The following is a 13,530-nucleotide window of genomic DNA, read 5'->3' as shown; positions in this document are numbered from 1 at the left end:
TCCAGACAGTAGAGATCATTTCCTCTGCATTAAATGTAGGGTTGCCAGCTCCAAGCTGGGAAATTCCTGGAGATCTGGAGGGTGAAACCTGGAGAAAGTGGGGTTCGGGGAGGGAAAAGACCTTGGCATGGCTTAATCCCATAGAGTCCATCCCCCAAAGTAGCCATTTTCTCCAGGTGAACTGATCTCTGTGGCCTGGAGACCAGTTGTAATTCTGGGAGATCTCCAGCCGCTACCTGGAGGCTGGCAACCCTAATTAAATGGCTGCTTTAGAGGCGGACTCTGTGGCATTCTACCTTTCTGAGGTCCCTTCCCTAACGCCACCCTCAAATTTCCAGGAATTTCCCAAACCAGAGTGGGCAACTCTAATCTTGTCTAAAATTTCCATGGACAGAAGAGATTTCTGTCCATGGAGCGTGACTTCACTCTCCAGTTAAGATTTTGAAGTCATGAAGTGAAGGTGAAAAATGTAGTGGAATGTGGATCCCCCAACATTTAAAAAAAAAACCATGAAAAAGTTACATTCGAGCAGCCAGATGCTGAAATTATGCCACATTTCAAATGTGGGTGAAATTGTATTTACTTTCTAGTGTCTTTGAATGTTTGTTAAATGTTTGAGCATGCCAAGCATCAAGGATACGAGTTTCTGAAGATATTATATATATATCACTGAAGATACTTTAAAAGGAGGTTCCTCGCTTCTTTATGATTTCTCAGAATCTAGCATTGGAAGCACGGCGGTGGGCTGCTGTTGGCACTAAAAGGGTTTATAACATAATTGTGTTTCCATCGAGAAAAAAAATTGAGCATAGTCTTACCCCTCCTCCTCCCCTTGTATGGTAAAGGCCCTAGCTCAAAACATGTATTGTACACACATCTATATATAGTATACGAGGGATAACACACTCTGAGCCAAACTAGAACAGGAATTCTGTCTCCAAATGATGTTTTCATATAAAGTGACCCCTGAAGGCAAACTCTAAATTATGACTTGACTATTGATGGGGTTTATGTAACAGATATAACATGCATAAAGAAAAAGATTTTTTTTTTATTATGGTGAGTGCAGGATACATTTCTACAATCATGGAATCATTTTAGCCTTTTAAAAATCTATCTGTGACCTATGTGATGAAAAAGGTCATTATATTCTGAATATGGCCTTATAATAAAAAGATACTTGGACCTATTACGTATTAAATTATTTATTTGGGGAATGTACATCCTGCCGTGCTGCTTTAACACTGAAGACCATTTACAGTCATAAAAATCAGAAATCCAAAAATGATAAAATCAGTTAAGCCACCATATAACAGGAATGGCAGTAAGTATCAAGATTCTCAAAAACAGAAAAAAATTAAAATGAAGCAGCAGCAGCAGCAGCAGCAAGATAATAGCTTTGATCCAGCCTAGAATTACTGCAGGCGTGTGTGTTGGGGGGCAACTTTCAATCATTACTCCAACTTTCAGGACATCTATGGGCCAAGCTACACATGACGAATGACACTTGAACGGCAAGTGTATTTCTCCCTGTTCACTTGCCCTCCACTCAATCCACTTGCCGTTCAAGTGTCATTCGTCATGTGTAGCTTGGCCCTAAGACTCCCCTAAGCTATTCACTGGGATCTCCTAGCTAGGGTTACCAGGTCCCCTGCAGCCCAACCCAGGGGATAGGGAGAGTTGTTGGGGGGGTGGCCATAAGGGGAACTGACCTCTCGAGTGGTCAAAGTGCCCATGTGCCCTGGAGCTCTTCCTTGTTGCTCCAGAAATGACATTATTCCCGCTGCAACAAGGAAGGGAAGGCCCCCACATGGGGCTGATTTGATGAAATTTGGTGATTTTCACACTGGGAATGTTATTCCCAGTGCAACAAGGAAGAGCTCCAGAGCGCAAGAGTGCCCTCTCTGGAGCTCCTGAGCTCATTCCCCGTGCTCCCCCCCGCAGCCAGGGGACTGGTAGCTAGGGCTGCCAGGTCCCTATACTCTCCCAGCAGGAGAGGGGGCATCTGCCACTTACCTCGTGTCTGTTGTGTACTCCTCATTGAATCACTCCAGCCACAGGAGCATTTCTGCATTCCACGTGGGGCAATTTGGCCTATTTGGCCCCCAAATTGGCCCCAAATGAAGTGCAAGAACACTCCCACAGCCAGTGCAACAATGTCAGTTCTAGAAGTGATGTTGTGTCCACTGGGAGGGTATGCACCATGCATGTTCCTGGGGTACCTGCCGGTGGTGAGCGATCTCTGGGGAGCCTTGCCACTTCCTGCCGATTGCCAGTGATGGGCGGGTAATGGAACAATCCCCTGGGAATTTGCCCGCAGGCAACTGGGAATCCTTCTGGTAGCTCTATCCCTGGCCCGCAAGATCCGCATTTCAGAGAAGGCACTGTGTGCTGTCACAAGAAGGGGGAGATCAGGGAAAACCACCCTGCCTTGTGCATTATCTGGGAGCAGCCCCAGCACCCCCGTGCTTGCCAGAGGTGAATGGGAGAGGGCCAGCGAGGGCAGCCCACCTGGCAATAGCATCAACATTTGGCCCTGCCTTTGCTGGATGACACAGCATGGCAGCCCACCCTCCATGTGGTAGGCCTGTCAAAGCCAGGCCTGCCAAACAGTAGGGCTGCCAGGTCCTCTTACCCTCCCAGTGGGAGAGGGGGATCTGGCACTCACATTTTCTTTGCTGCTTGTGCGTGCTCCTGGGCCTGCATGAAGACATCACTTCTGGGTAGACATGCAGACTCAGGAGCATGCATGTGCTTTGCAGCAGGCCAATTTGGGCCCCAAACGGGCTGGATTTGCGGCCCAAAATCAGCCAGCTGCAAAGTGCGGGAGCATGCTCAGGGTTGTGCGATAATGTCACTCCCAGGACATTGTCACACCACCTCAGGAGCGCGCTCAGGAGGCCTGTTCCCCTGCCTCCCCCCCCCACTGGCCAGGTGAGTGGTGGTGGAGGGTGGGAATGGGGGATTTCCTGCCCCCAGTGGGAGACCTGAAATACCTACCAAACAGGCATACCCAACCCAGCAGGGCTGAGCAAGGGAGGAACAATCACCGCATGGGATGGTTCTGAGCCTCAATGCTGGCTGGGGGCAAGATGGGGCAGCCATTTAAGGAAGGTGGAGGGCAAGGCTAGAGGCTGGCTGGGCCCAGTCATACCTGATTGGCTCCTACCAATCAACCCAGGAGGGAAGGGGAGCCCTCAAAGAGGCAGGAAGGGGGTGGGCACACCCCAGGGAGTCTCCCTAATGTCAGGTCCAGTGTATATTTAAACTGTACTGACTCCATTTTCTAATGTTTCTAGTGTCTAAGTGCTTTCCCCACAGGTGCACCAGTTCCCAGGCAGCTTTCCCACCGGAGGAGACTGTTTTGTCTAACACCGTTCCACCAGGCATTGGCCTTGACGGAGAGCAGCTTCCCAAGACTGAAAGATGTTGTTTTGAGAACTGTGGGGGGAGGCTGATGCAGATGGGAACTGTTACTCTGTACCTCATGCTTTGCCCTTCATTGGTAACAATGACTGTGTACCATCCTGAGTCTCCTATTCAGGACAGTGGACTATAATGGACCTTTTCTGCAGTAAAGTTTCCTTATTCAATCAATGGACTCTTGTTTGCTTTTGAAAGGGAACCTGTAGGAAGAGCCTTATCTAGCCACAAGCTGACATTTTGTTACCAATCATGCCTGAGTCGGGCCCAGCGGAATCCAAGGTAGTCCCGGACAGGGATCCTTTGTTTGATCCGTATGCGTCCCCCGACAGTCAAACAGCGCAACCCCAAGAATCTCAGGTGCCAGCCGGGGCTGGAGCTTCGACGTCTACACCGCCTCTCATCGACCTCGGCAGTGAGGGGACAAGGCCGACGGCTACCGCTCTCCCCTTGATCTCGCTACCCACCCCGTCGGAGTGGGGAGCCAGACCCCGAGAAACGCGAGAGCGCCGGGCCGGAGGGCTACATCCAAGAGTTTCGATGGACGGACGCCGAAGCCTAGAGACTGTCCCTGAGCTGGATAGCAGCCAACCGTGGCTGTTTTGGAACAGGACGGCCGAACAGACGGACGGGAACACATCTCGCCGCGGCGCCCTGAGTTGGGATTATTCGGAACTTGCCCCATGGAAAGAGCCAACGGAAGTTCCTGAACAAAGTTGGGTGCAAATGCAAAGTCGCACCCATGCTGTAGATTCCGGCATCTCGGCAGTGACGGGCCTAGCCAAAGGAATTCTAGCAGCGAGATCGCGAGTCGATCAAGGAGATCCTCCGCCTTGGGGGCCGTTTTCCCCGGTGAGTACAACCGAGGGAGGTTCCGTGATGGGGCAACCGGGTCCTAGCCGAATGCAACAGTTGGAAGCTAGGCTGATCGATATGGAGGAAAGTTTGGCTCATGCCATTCACCTAATCTCAGCGATGGGGGCAGGAGAGAGAATCTCACCTGAAGAAATGGCGGTACAAATCGCCACCCTCCAAAGTGTTATGTCCTATCCAGTGGAGGACGCCCCGCAGCAGCCGCTGCCTTCGGGAGAGGAGGAATCCTATCCTGGAGAACCGGGAGAATCGCCCGCGGAACTCCCTAGAATAGACGAAACTCCGCCGAACGGGGATACTCCAGCTGAGGTACCTGGAGAGACTCCGACGGAACCCCCTAAATCGGACGGGGATCCATCTCCCGAGGAGACTCCAGCGGAGGAGCCTAGAGAAGGGGAAGAAGGGCCAACCCGTCCAACCGAGACGACGGTGATACCCCCTCCCGCTTCTCCAACAACAGTTCGGCCGGATCAGACGGAAGAGCCTCCGGCCCCTTCTGGGGAGGAATTACCGCAACGACCGCTAGAAGTGGTTCCCATTCAGCAAACCCCGAGGGAAGGTCTACCGGCGCCACAAGACCAGCCTTTGCGTCCCAGAGACACGACGCTGGGAGGGGCAAGCCCGCGCGGCCCACCACCCATCAGGCCTTCGCCGCTGCGGCCCCTTCCGCTTCGACCGCAACTAACCCCTTTGCAGCAACCGATACGTTTGCCACTTGAGCAACCCGTAATACCACCTCCGAACCAACCGGTGGGGCCTACACCACTACGACCCCACCAACCCGCCCCTCAGCGGCCGGTCATTACTCAGCCGCACCGGCCACCTCCACCTCAACCGCTACTGCCAGCACCTCCTGTATTGCCACCACCAGCCTGACCACGGCTGCAGCCACCGGCCCAGCCGAGGGCACCACCGCCAGCCCAGCCGAGGCCGCCACCCCCGGCTCAGCTGGTGATGCCGCCGCCAGCGCAACCAGCACCGCTACCACAACCGGGTCCCCCCGTACCTCAAGTGCCATTGATGCTTCCGACGGACTTCTACCCAGCACCGGCTCCGAGGCAAGACCTCCCGATGGGCTGGGTGAAACTGGAAGCTACTTTTGATGGGGATCCCTCCAAACTGGGATTTTTCCTAGTGCAAGTCGTGCAATTCTTCAACCGGTGGGGACACCTCTTCGGCAGCGAGGCCAGTCAAATTGAACATCTTGGCTCCCGCTTACAAGGCAAAGCAGCGGACTGGTATGTAGGACTATACAATATCGGGGCCCCGGAACTCAATACTCTCCAGGGGTTGGTGGATGCTATTCGAGCGCAATATGAAGACCCCTTAGAGGAAACCAGGGCCCGAACAGAATTGCAAGCCATTAAACAGGGCAGCATGTCGGCGAGAGACTATATCACGAAATTCCGACAATTGGCTGCCAAATGCCCTAGGTGTGAGGAGTCCACCAAAATCATTCTGTTCAAGCAAGGACTAAACCCGAGACTTCTGGACAGAGCCCTTATGCAGGACAATCCCCCTACGTTGTTAGGTTGGATCCAACTTGCATGCGAAGTTGAGAATCGCATTTTGGAAGTCCGTTTGGTTGAACAACAACAACAAACGGGACAAAGAAGACCCTTGACTTTACAGAAGGGAGGACGGGGAGCTGGGTATGCCACCCGTGGAGCGAGAGATGCTAGATGGCAACAAGGGCTGTGTTTGCAATGCGGACAAGCCGGTCACTTTGCAGCACAATGCCCCTACCGGCCTGTGCAAAGACCTCCGCTTCAACTACGGCGTCCAACCCTTGCTCCATTTCCTACTCTCCAACGCCCGATTCCCGCGCCACGCGCGAACAGAGGCCGCGGCGCTTCCCAAAGGCCCGCCTCAGAGAGAGGACTGGAAGCGGAAGAAGTTATGGAATACGACCCCGCTTCCCCAATCGCAGAAGTCAATCCAGAAAGCCCCCAGTCGGGAAACGAGATGGATCTGTCGTAAAAGGGCCCAAACGACAGATCCGCCCCAAGCCCGTCCCTGCACGGAACCGGACACCTGGGTCCATCTTATTCATGCCAGTGACTTTACTTAACCCGGAGAGGAAGATGCACATCCGAGTGCAAGCCCTGATCGACTCGGGTTGCTCGAGAGACATTATCGCCCCGGCCCTAGTCAACGGACTAGTTCTACCAACTCGTGAATTGCAAAACCCAGTGATTTTTGAACAAATGGATGGCACCAATATGAACCCTGTTACTACTGAAACCATCCCAATAATCACCGGCATGGGCCAACACTGGGAAAAAAGGTCTTTTGTCATCAGCGCCACTGCCAAATACCCGTTAATTTTAGGCAGCAAGTGGCTATGTGATCACAATCCCTACATAAATTGGGCAGAGGGGTGCATCACCTTCACTCACTCCAACTGTAAAAAACATCGCTGGAACCAAAACTGCGGTAGTGATCCAACTCACACCGAAAAGGCTCTTCTCACCCAAGAAGAAATAAACCAAATTCCCGAACCGTACTGGCCCTTTCTGAATGCCTTCTCCGAAGAAGAAGCTGATACTCTACCCCCGCACCGACGAACTGACTGCGCGGTGGAAATTGTACCTGGAGCCTCATTGCCCAAAGGACGACTCTATCCCATGAGTCTCCATGAACGAGAGGAGCTCCGAAAATTCATCGACACCAATCTTCAAAGAGGGTTCATCCGTCTAGCCAATAGCCCCCATGCCGCTCCGGTACTCTTCGTGAAGAAAAAAGATGGGGGACTTCGACTGTGCACGGACTTTAGAGGACTTAATGCTGTGTCTACCAACAACGCCTATCCCATCCCACTCATCCGAGATCTTCTCAACGTCGTGGCCCAAGGTAAGATCTTTACAAAATTAGACTTAAAAGATGCTTACTTCCACGTCCGTATCAAGGCAGGGGATGAGTGGAAAACCGCATTTAATACACCCCTCGGACAGTATGAATATTTAGTTATGCCCTTTGGATTGGCGGGAGCCCCGTCTGTATTCATGTCCATGATAAATGAAGTTCTACACGAATTCCTCTATAAAGGTGTAGTGGTGTACCTTGATGATGTATTAATTTATTCAGACACGGAGGAGGAACACATTCAAATGGTGCAAAAAGTCCTGTCCACTTTGATGAACAATAAACTTCCCATTAAGCTGTCCAAATGTGAATTCCACAAAACTGAGCTCACTTACCTTGGGTACTGTATCTCCCAAGAGGGGTTAAAAATGGATCCAGCCAAAATACAAGCGATCCAAGAATGGCAAACTCCCACCACCCGCAAAGAAGTGCAGTCCTTCCTGGGCTTTGCCAACTTCTATAGAGACTTTATAGCGAACTTTGCTCAAATCACGCTCCCCTTAACCGAATTGTTAAGGACAAAAAATAAAGGGGACCAGGCTAAAAAACCCTCCTCCAAAATACAGTGGACATCCGATTGCCAAACTGCTTTCGAATGCCTAAAAGAACAATTTGTAACGGAACCCATCCTCTGCCACCCCAACGAAAATTACCCTTTCATAGTGCAAGTCGACGCCAGCGATACGGCGATAGGAGGGGTATTATTGCAGAAGGGGGAGGATGGGAAACTACGGCCTTGTGCATTCCTGTCAAGGAAATTTTCAGAAGCAGAAAGGAATTGGAATGTGTGGGAGAAGGAAGCTTTTGCAGTGAAAGCGGCCCTCACTAACTGGAGACATTGGCTGGAGGGGGCGCAATATCCCTTCGAGGTCTGGACAGATCATAAAAATTTGGAGGCCCTTCGCAGCCCTCGCAGACTGAATGCCAAACAGTTGCGATGGGCAGAATTCTTTTCCAAATTCAACTTCACTTTAAATTACCTCCCGGGCAAAACTAACTTTCTTGCAGACGCCCTATCGCGCATGCCCCAACACAAGAGCAAACGGGAGGAGACTGTAGACACGGTCTTCTCCCCTACGCAATTGGGAGGCGTGGTAACTACACGCAGCCGCGCAAGACAGCCCCTCCCGCATAACCAGGAGTGGAAATCGAAACTCAAAGCTGAGGTGGAAAAGGAGGGGGGTAAAGCGCCTAAAAGCAAACTGGCTCAATCCCCACAGGGGGACTGGCTAGCGGGAAGCAAATTTTATGTCCCAGACAGCCTCCGACGGGAGGTATTACAACGATGTCACGATGCCCCCACTGCTGGTCATTATGGGTATCTGAAAACGTTGCATCTAATACAACGGCAATTCTGGTGGCCGGGCATGCGCAAAGACATTTCCCAATACGTTAGCTCCTGCCCCATTTGCCTCAGCGCCAAAACCCGGAAAGGGAAACCTCCAGGCCTCCTACAACCATTGGAGACGCCTGACAGACCGTGGGAGATAATATCTATGGACTTTATCACTGATTTACCTCTTTCGAAAGGACATAATTGCATTTTAGTCGTGGTAGATCTGTTCTCCAAACAAGCTCATTTTATTCCATGTACTGCTATACCCACTGCTCGAAAACTAGCAGATTTATTCTTAAAACACATCGTAAAATTACATTCTTTTCCGTCCAAGGTGATTTCGGATCGCGGCGGACAGTTCGTTGCCAACTTCTGGCGGGAGCTTTTGCGAATGTTGAATATTGAGCAGGGAATCAGTTCAAGCCACCACCCACAAACCGACGGACAATCCGAAAAAACTAATCAAATTTTAGAACAGTTCCTTCGTTGCTACATTAATTTCCAACAAGATAATTGGGTGGACCTTCTTCCTTTAGCCGAGTTCTCATACAACAACAGTGTGCATGCTTCCACTGGGGAAGCCCCTTTCAAAATTGTATATGGAACTCACTTCAATCCCTTCCCGTTGGACACTCCCCCCCGCCATTCCTCTAATTCGCCTGATGTATCTTCCTGGTGGGGGGAGGCCAAGCAGCAATGGACTCTCATTAAAAAACACCTCGAGAAAGCCAAACTGGATTACAAAAAGTACGCAGATCGCCATCGTGTGGCCGAATGGGATTTACAACCTGGAGATCATGTTTATATTTCCACCAAGAACCTGAAATTAGCTCAGACCAGCCGCAAACTAGCATTAAAGTTCCTTGGGCCTTTCCCTGTCCGCAAAGTAATAAATAAAGTGACTGTTGCTGTAAATCTACCCAAGAACTTGCGCCATGTTCATGATACATTTCATGTCAGTCTCCTTAAAAGAGCTCCCACCGACGACAAGTGGCACATCAAAGCTCCACCCATTCCTACTTTGATAGACGACCAAATACACTACGAAGTGCAACAAATTTTGGACTCTAAGATCAAACGGAATCAGCTTTTTTACCTCATTAGGTGGAAGGACTTTGATTCTGGATACGATGAGTGGATGAACTCTGTACATGTTCAAGCTCCTAGATTAACCAAAGCTTTTCAATGGGGAGATGGTTGTTGTGGGTTTTCCGGGCTGGGACTCAGGCCAGGGACTCAGGCCTAGGATATGCTAGTCCACCTGCCAGCTAAGTGGTTACAGGGGAGGGCCTAAAAAGAGAGAAGGAAGATCTAGGAGTTTGCAGTTTGTGTCAAGACATTTATGGCTTTAAAGGTCAACACTATCATTTTGTATTGGCCACAGAAACAAATTTAGAGTTGACAACAATTTCATCATGGCAGGACCCTTTCAGGCCTGAAGCCAGAAATTTAGTGGGAAAGGGGTATGAATGCATATGGAGCGGAATAAGGTTGCTGGCTCCCCCTAATCTTAATGGTTGGGGCCTGATGGCATCGTAGTGAAGTTCTTGGGTTGGATTGAGTGATGTCTCATTAAACGAAATATTAATAGTAGTAGTACTTCCAGAAACTACTAGGTTAGGGTTGCCAGCTCCAAGTTGGGAAATTCCTGGAGATCTGGGGGGGTGAAACCTGGAGAAACCTGGAGAAGGTAGGGTTTAGGGAGGGAAAGGCCCTTGGCATGGCAGAATTCCATAGAGTCTACCCGCCAAAGTAGCCATTTTCTCCAGGTGAACTGTTCTCTGTGGCCTGGAGATCAGTTGTAATTCAGGGAGATCTCCAGGCGCTACCTGGAGGCTGGCAACCCTATACTAGGTGTGTACTATGTGGTATCTGTGCAGTTATTACCAAACAATTTTGAAGATATTTATTGGTTTACTATAATGACAATCCACTTTTCTCTCTGAGATTCAAAGTGGATCATAGAGTAAGTCAGTGCAATGAATAGGATGAAACATCTAATAAGCAATGTACTAGGACTGGAATTACTGGAACCTGAACAAGCATAATATATTTAGCAGACTTAAAAAATGGAAATAAACTAAATGCCAAATGTAAAATGTACTTGAGTTGTTAGTTTCAGACTGTTGTCTCATGTTTCCAAATTAACCTATGCAGTAGTTACCCAAAGCAGGCAACCATAGGCTGCTTTCACATGTTCCATTTTTTGGGGGGTTTCCCTGTCCCAAAGCTGCATCTTCCCAATCCACTTTGAGAACTCCCCTTTCATATGCATCGTCCTCAAGCATGTTTTGTGGGTGTTTGTTGCAGGGAAAAAAGGTCCCAAAACAGAAAATGCATTCTTTATCTGCACCTTGTCACAAATGACATTGAGGCATTCCTGCCCAACTTCCCTTTTTTTTTTTGAGCGCATGCAGGATTGCGCTATACTGTTGTCCTGTTTTACATCTTCTGTAGAAACTGGGCATGCGTAGTACTCCATTCTCTACCATTGATTTCCCACTCAAAGTTTTAAATGAAAAAGCGTTTAATAAATATGCGAACAGTAGAGTAGCATGAACATGTGATTCCATATCCTACTATATAAAAGGCAAGCCATGTTCCCCACCATTCACTCCTTATCCCCGTGGAGGCGCAGTACGCAGGGATAAGTAGTGAGTGGGTAGCAAAATGGTTTGCCTCCCTGCTGCCTGCTGCCTCCTTGGGGCCTCCAGAGGCCCAGAAAGGCCCAGTGTGGCTGCGAAAAGGCTCAGTGAGGCCCTCCCAAGGTCCCACAGCAGTGGGGGTGGGGTTACCCACCACCTCTGCGGGGCCTTGGGAGGGCTGTGCACAAGCCAAGCGACAGCTGTGGAATCGGAGGAGGAGGGAGCCCACACTCTCTTCCCAGATCCCCCCTTTGACTGACGTCACGGGGGAAGCTCTGCTAGGGCCTGTTGTATTTCCCCAAACAACGGGTCTTATTGCTAGTTTAAAATAAAATCAGAAATGGCATTCCATTCTCAACGTTGTTCCTAGACTGATAGTCTGATTGCTGAGTGATCCAATGCAGCAAGCACTGTAGTATGATTCCCTTTGTATACAGATATCATAATAGCACAAGGACTGTTAAAGTTTGTAAAAGGGGGAGAATTATACAATTGCGCATGCGAGCCAGACGCATGTGTGGGAGGGGTAATGGCGAGAGGAGGGGTTGGAGATTTGTGGGCGGGCACTTCAAAAGCACAAAAAAACCTCCACATGTATTGATACGGTAGATAATCGTGTGGAAAAAGCGGCATCAAAAATAAAGACAGACCAAAACAGTTCTCACAAAAAACGCTTAAAACTGGGATCATCATGACCTGCTCGTGCATGGGGAATGATGACGTATGTAATGAGTGAGATAACCCGCTAGAGTTCCGTTGGCAGGCCGTCCCATTAAGGACACGTGGGAGCGACCATAGAAGCCTTAGAAGACGCCACATATCTGCAACGTCACCATCCGCTATCCAGGGGAAAGTGATGTGCTTGTGATCTTGCTAGGCATCCTTTCTTGACTCAATTCTTTGTTGAGGTGTATTCTTTTCCAAAGATGTTTCAAAGTATAAGGCTGGTGTGTGTGTTAGGAATTCAAAACTGGTAGGAAAGAAGGGGTGGGGAGATAGCAATTAATCAGCAATTATGTACTAAATGGAATATTCCTGATTGTCTTCAACCTATCCGCTAATACCAAATAAAGATGTGTGCGGTTCCAGTGTAGTGAGAGAAAAGCACCATGCGCACATACAGTGTTTGCAGTCTTGGCATTCATAGAAGAGAGTCTATGACCGAAATATATTTAGAACTCCCCCCAGACCTTATTTTCCTGTACTGAGGTAAAGCTTAAAACTATCTGTATATTATGTATATTATATGCTCAAGTGAAAGATCTTACACTTGTTCTTCCATTGTGGATACACATGCACTGCTAGGGAGACAGAGTACACTTGAATATAACACAGAAAGTAAGTTACTTGAGCGTCCCCGTGTAAAATGTCTTGTGTACAGAGACTCTCAAGTCTTTTGGTTTCCAGCGGTGAAGTATTCCTTTTTCTGTCGCAAATTGTTCTAGAGCAGGGGTCCTCAACATTTTTTTGAGCTTGCTTTGAACCTTTGGAATACTGACACAGGGTGGTCGGCGCAACCACACGATGGCTGCTGCAGGAGACGGAGACGACCAAAATCAGCACAGGACTTTATTTTTATATATGACTACAGCAGCCAGGCTTTTGTATGCACAAAAATGGAAAAGTACAGAATTGCCTTCAATTGAGGACTGGATTATGAAAACGATGGAATTAGCGGAAATGGCTAAACTATCAGCTTTGATCAGAGATAAAACATTGTCTACTTTTTTGGCTAACTGGAATCTTCTTATTGACTTTCTGCATGAAACAAGGAATAGTGATTTGATGATTTCTGGATTTGATTTTTAAGAAGATAAATCTGGGGGGAAAATAAATAGAAGGGAGGCAGTACTGAAAAAGGAAATTTTGGAGACATTAAATTTTAAATATGATGTTTGCTAAAATAAGTGTTGTAAAGAAGAATGGAAATGAAATATGTATTATTGTTTTCTTTTATTTCTGTTTTCTCTCTTGTAAGCTTCTTTTACTTTTCCTTTTTTTCTTTGCTTTTTGCCCTTTTTATTGGAATTTTAATTCTATTAATAAAATAAAATTTTTAAAAAGGAGATAGAGCCAACCACAAAATGTCAGGGAGTGAGATTATGTGGAACTCTCATAGTAACTCTTCACATTTCAAGCCGAAGCTCTGTTTAATAGGTTGTCTTTAAAAACAAACATCTTGTTTTAAAATACTTTCTTGCATACAAGCATCTTTCCTTCAGTCACGCAGTGACTATTTAAATATGCAACATATATTTAAAGAGGCAATATACTTAAAAATCTGCCAAGCCAATAAGATCACTGGCAACCAATCAAAAGCCTTGCAGGGCAAAAGGCCCTTCTAGCCCACCCACTTTCTAAAAAATACATGGTAGGTTTCAGGGAAAG

This window comes from Eublepharis macularius, chromosome 3, assembly GCF_028583425.1.
Source record: "Eublepharis macularius isolate TG4126 chromosome 3, MPM_Emac_v1.0, whole genome shotgun sequence".
NCBI classification, from domain to species: Eukaryota; Metazoa; Chordata; class Lepidosauria; order Squamata; family Eublepharidae; genus Eublepharis; species Eublepharis macularius.
Note: the sequence above shows the minus strand (reverse complement) of the source record.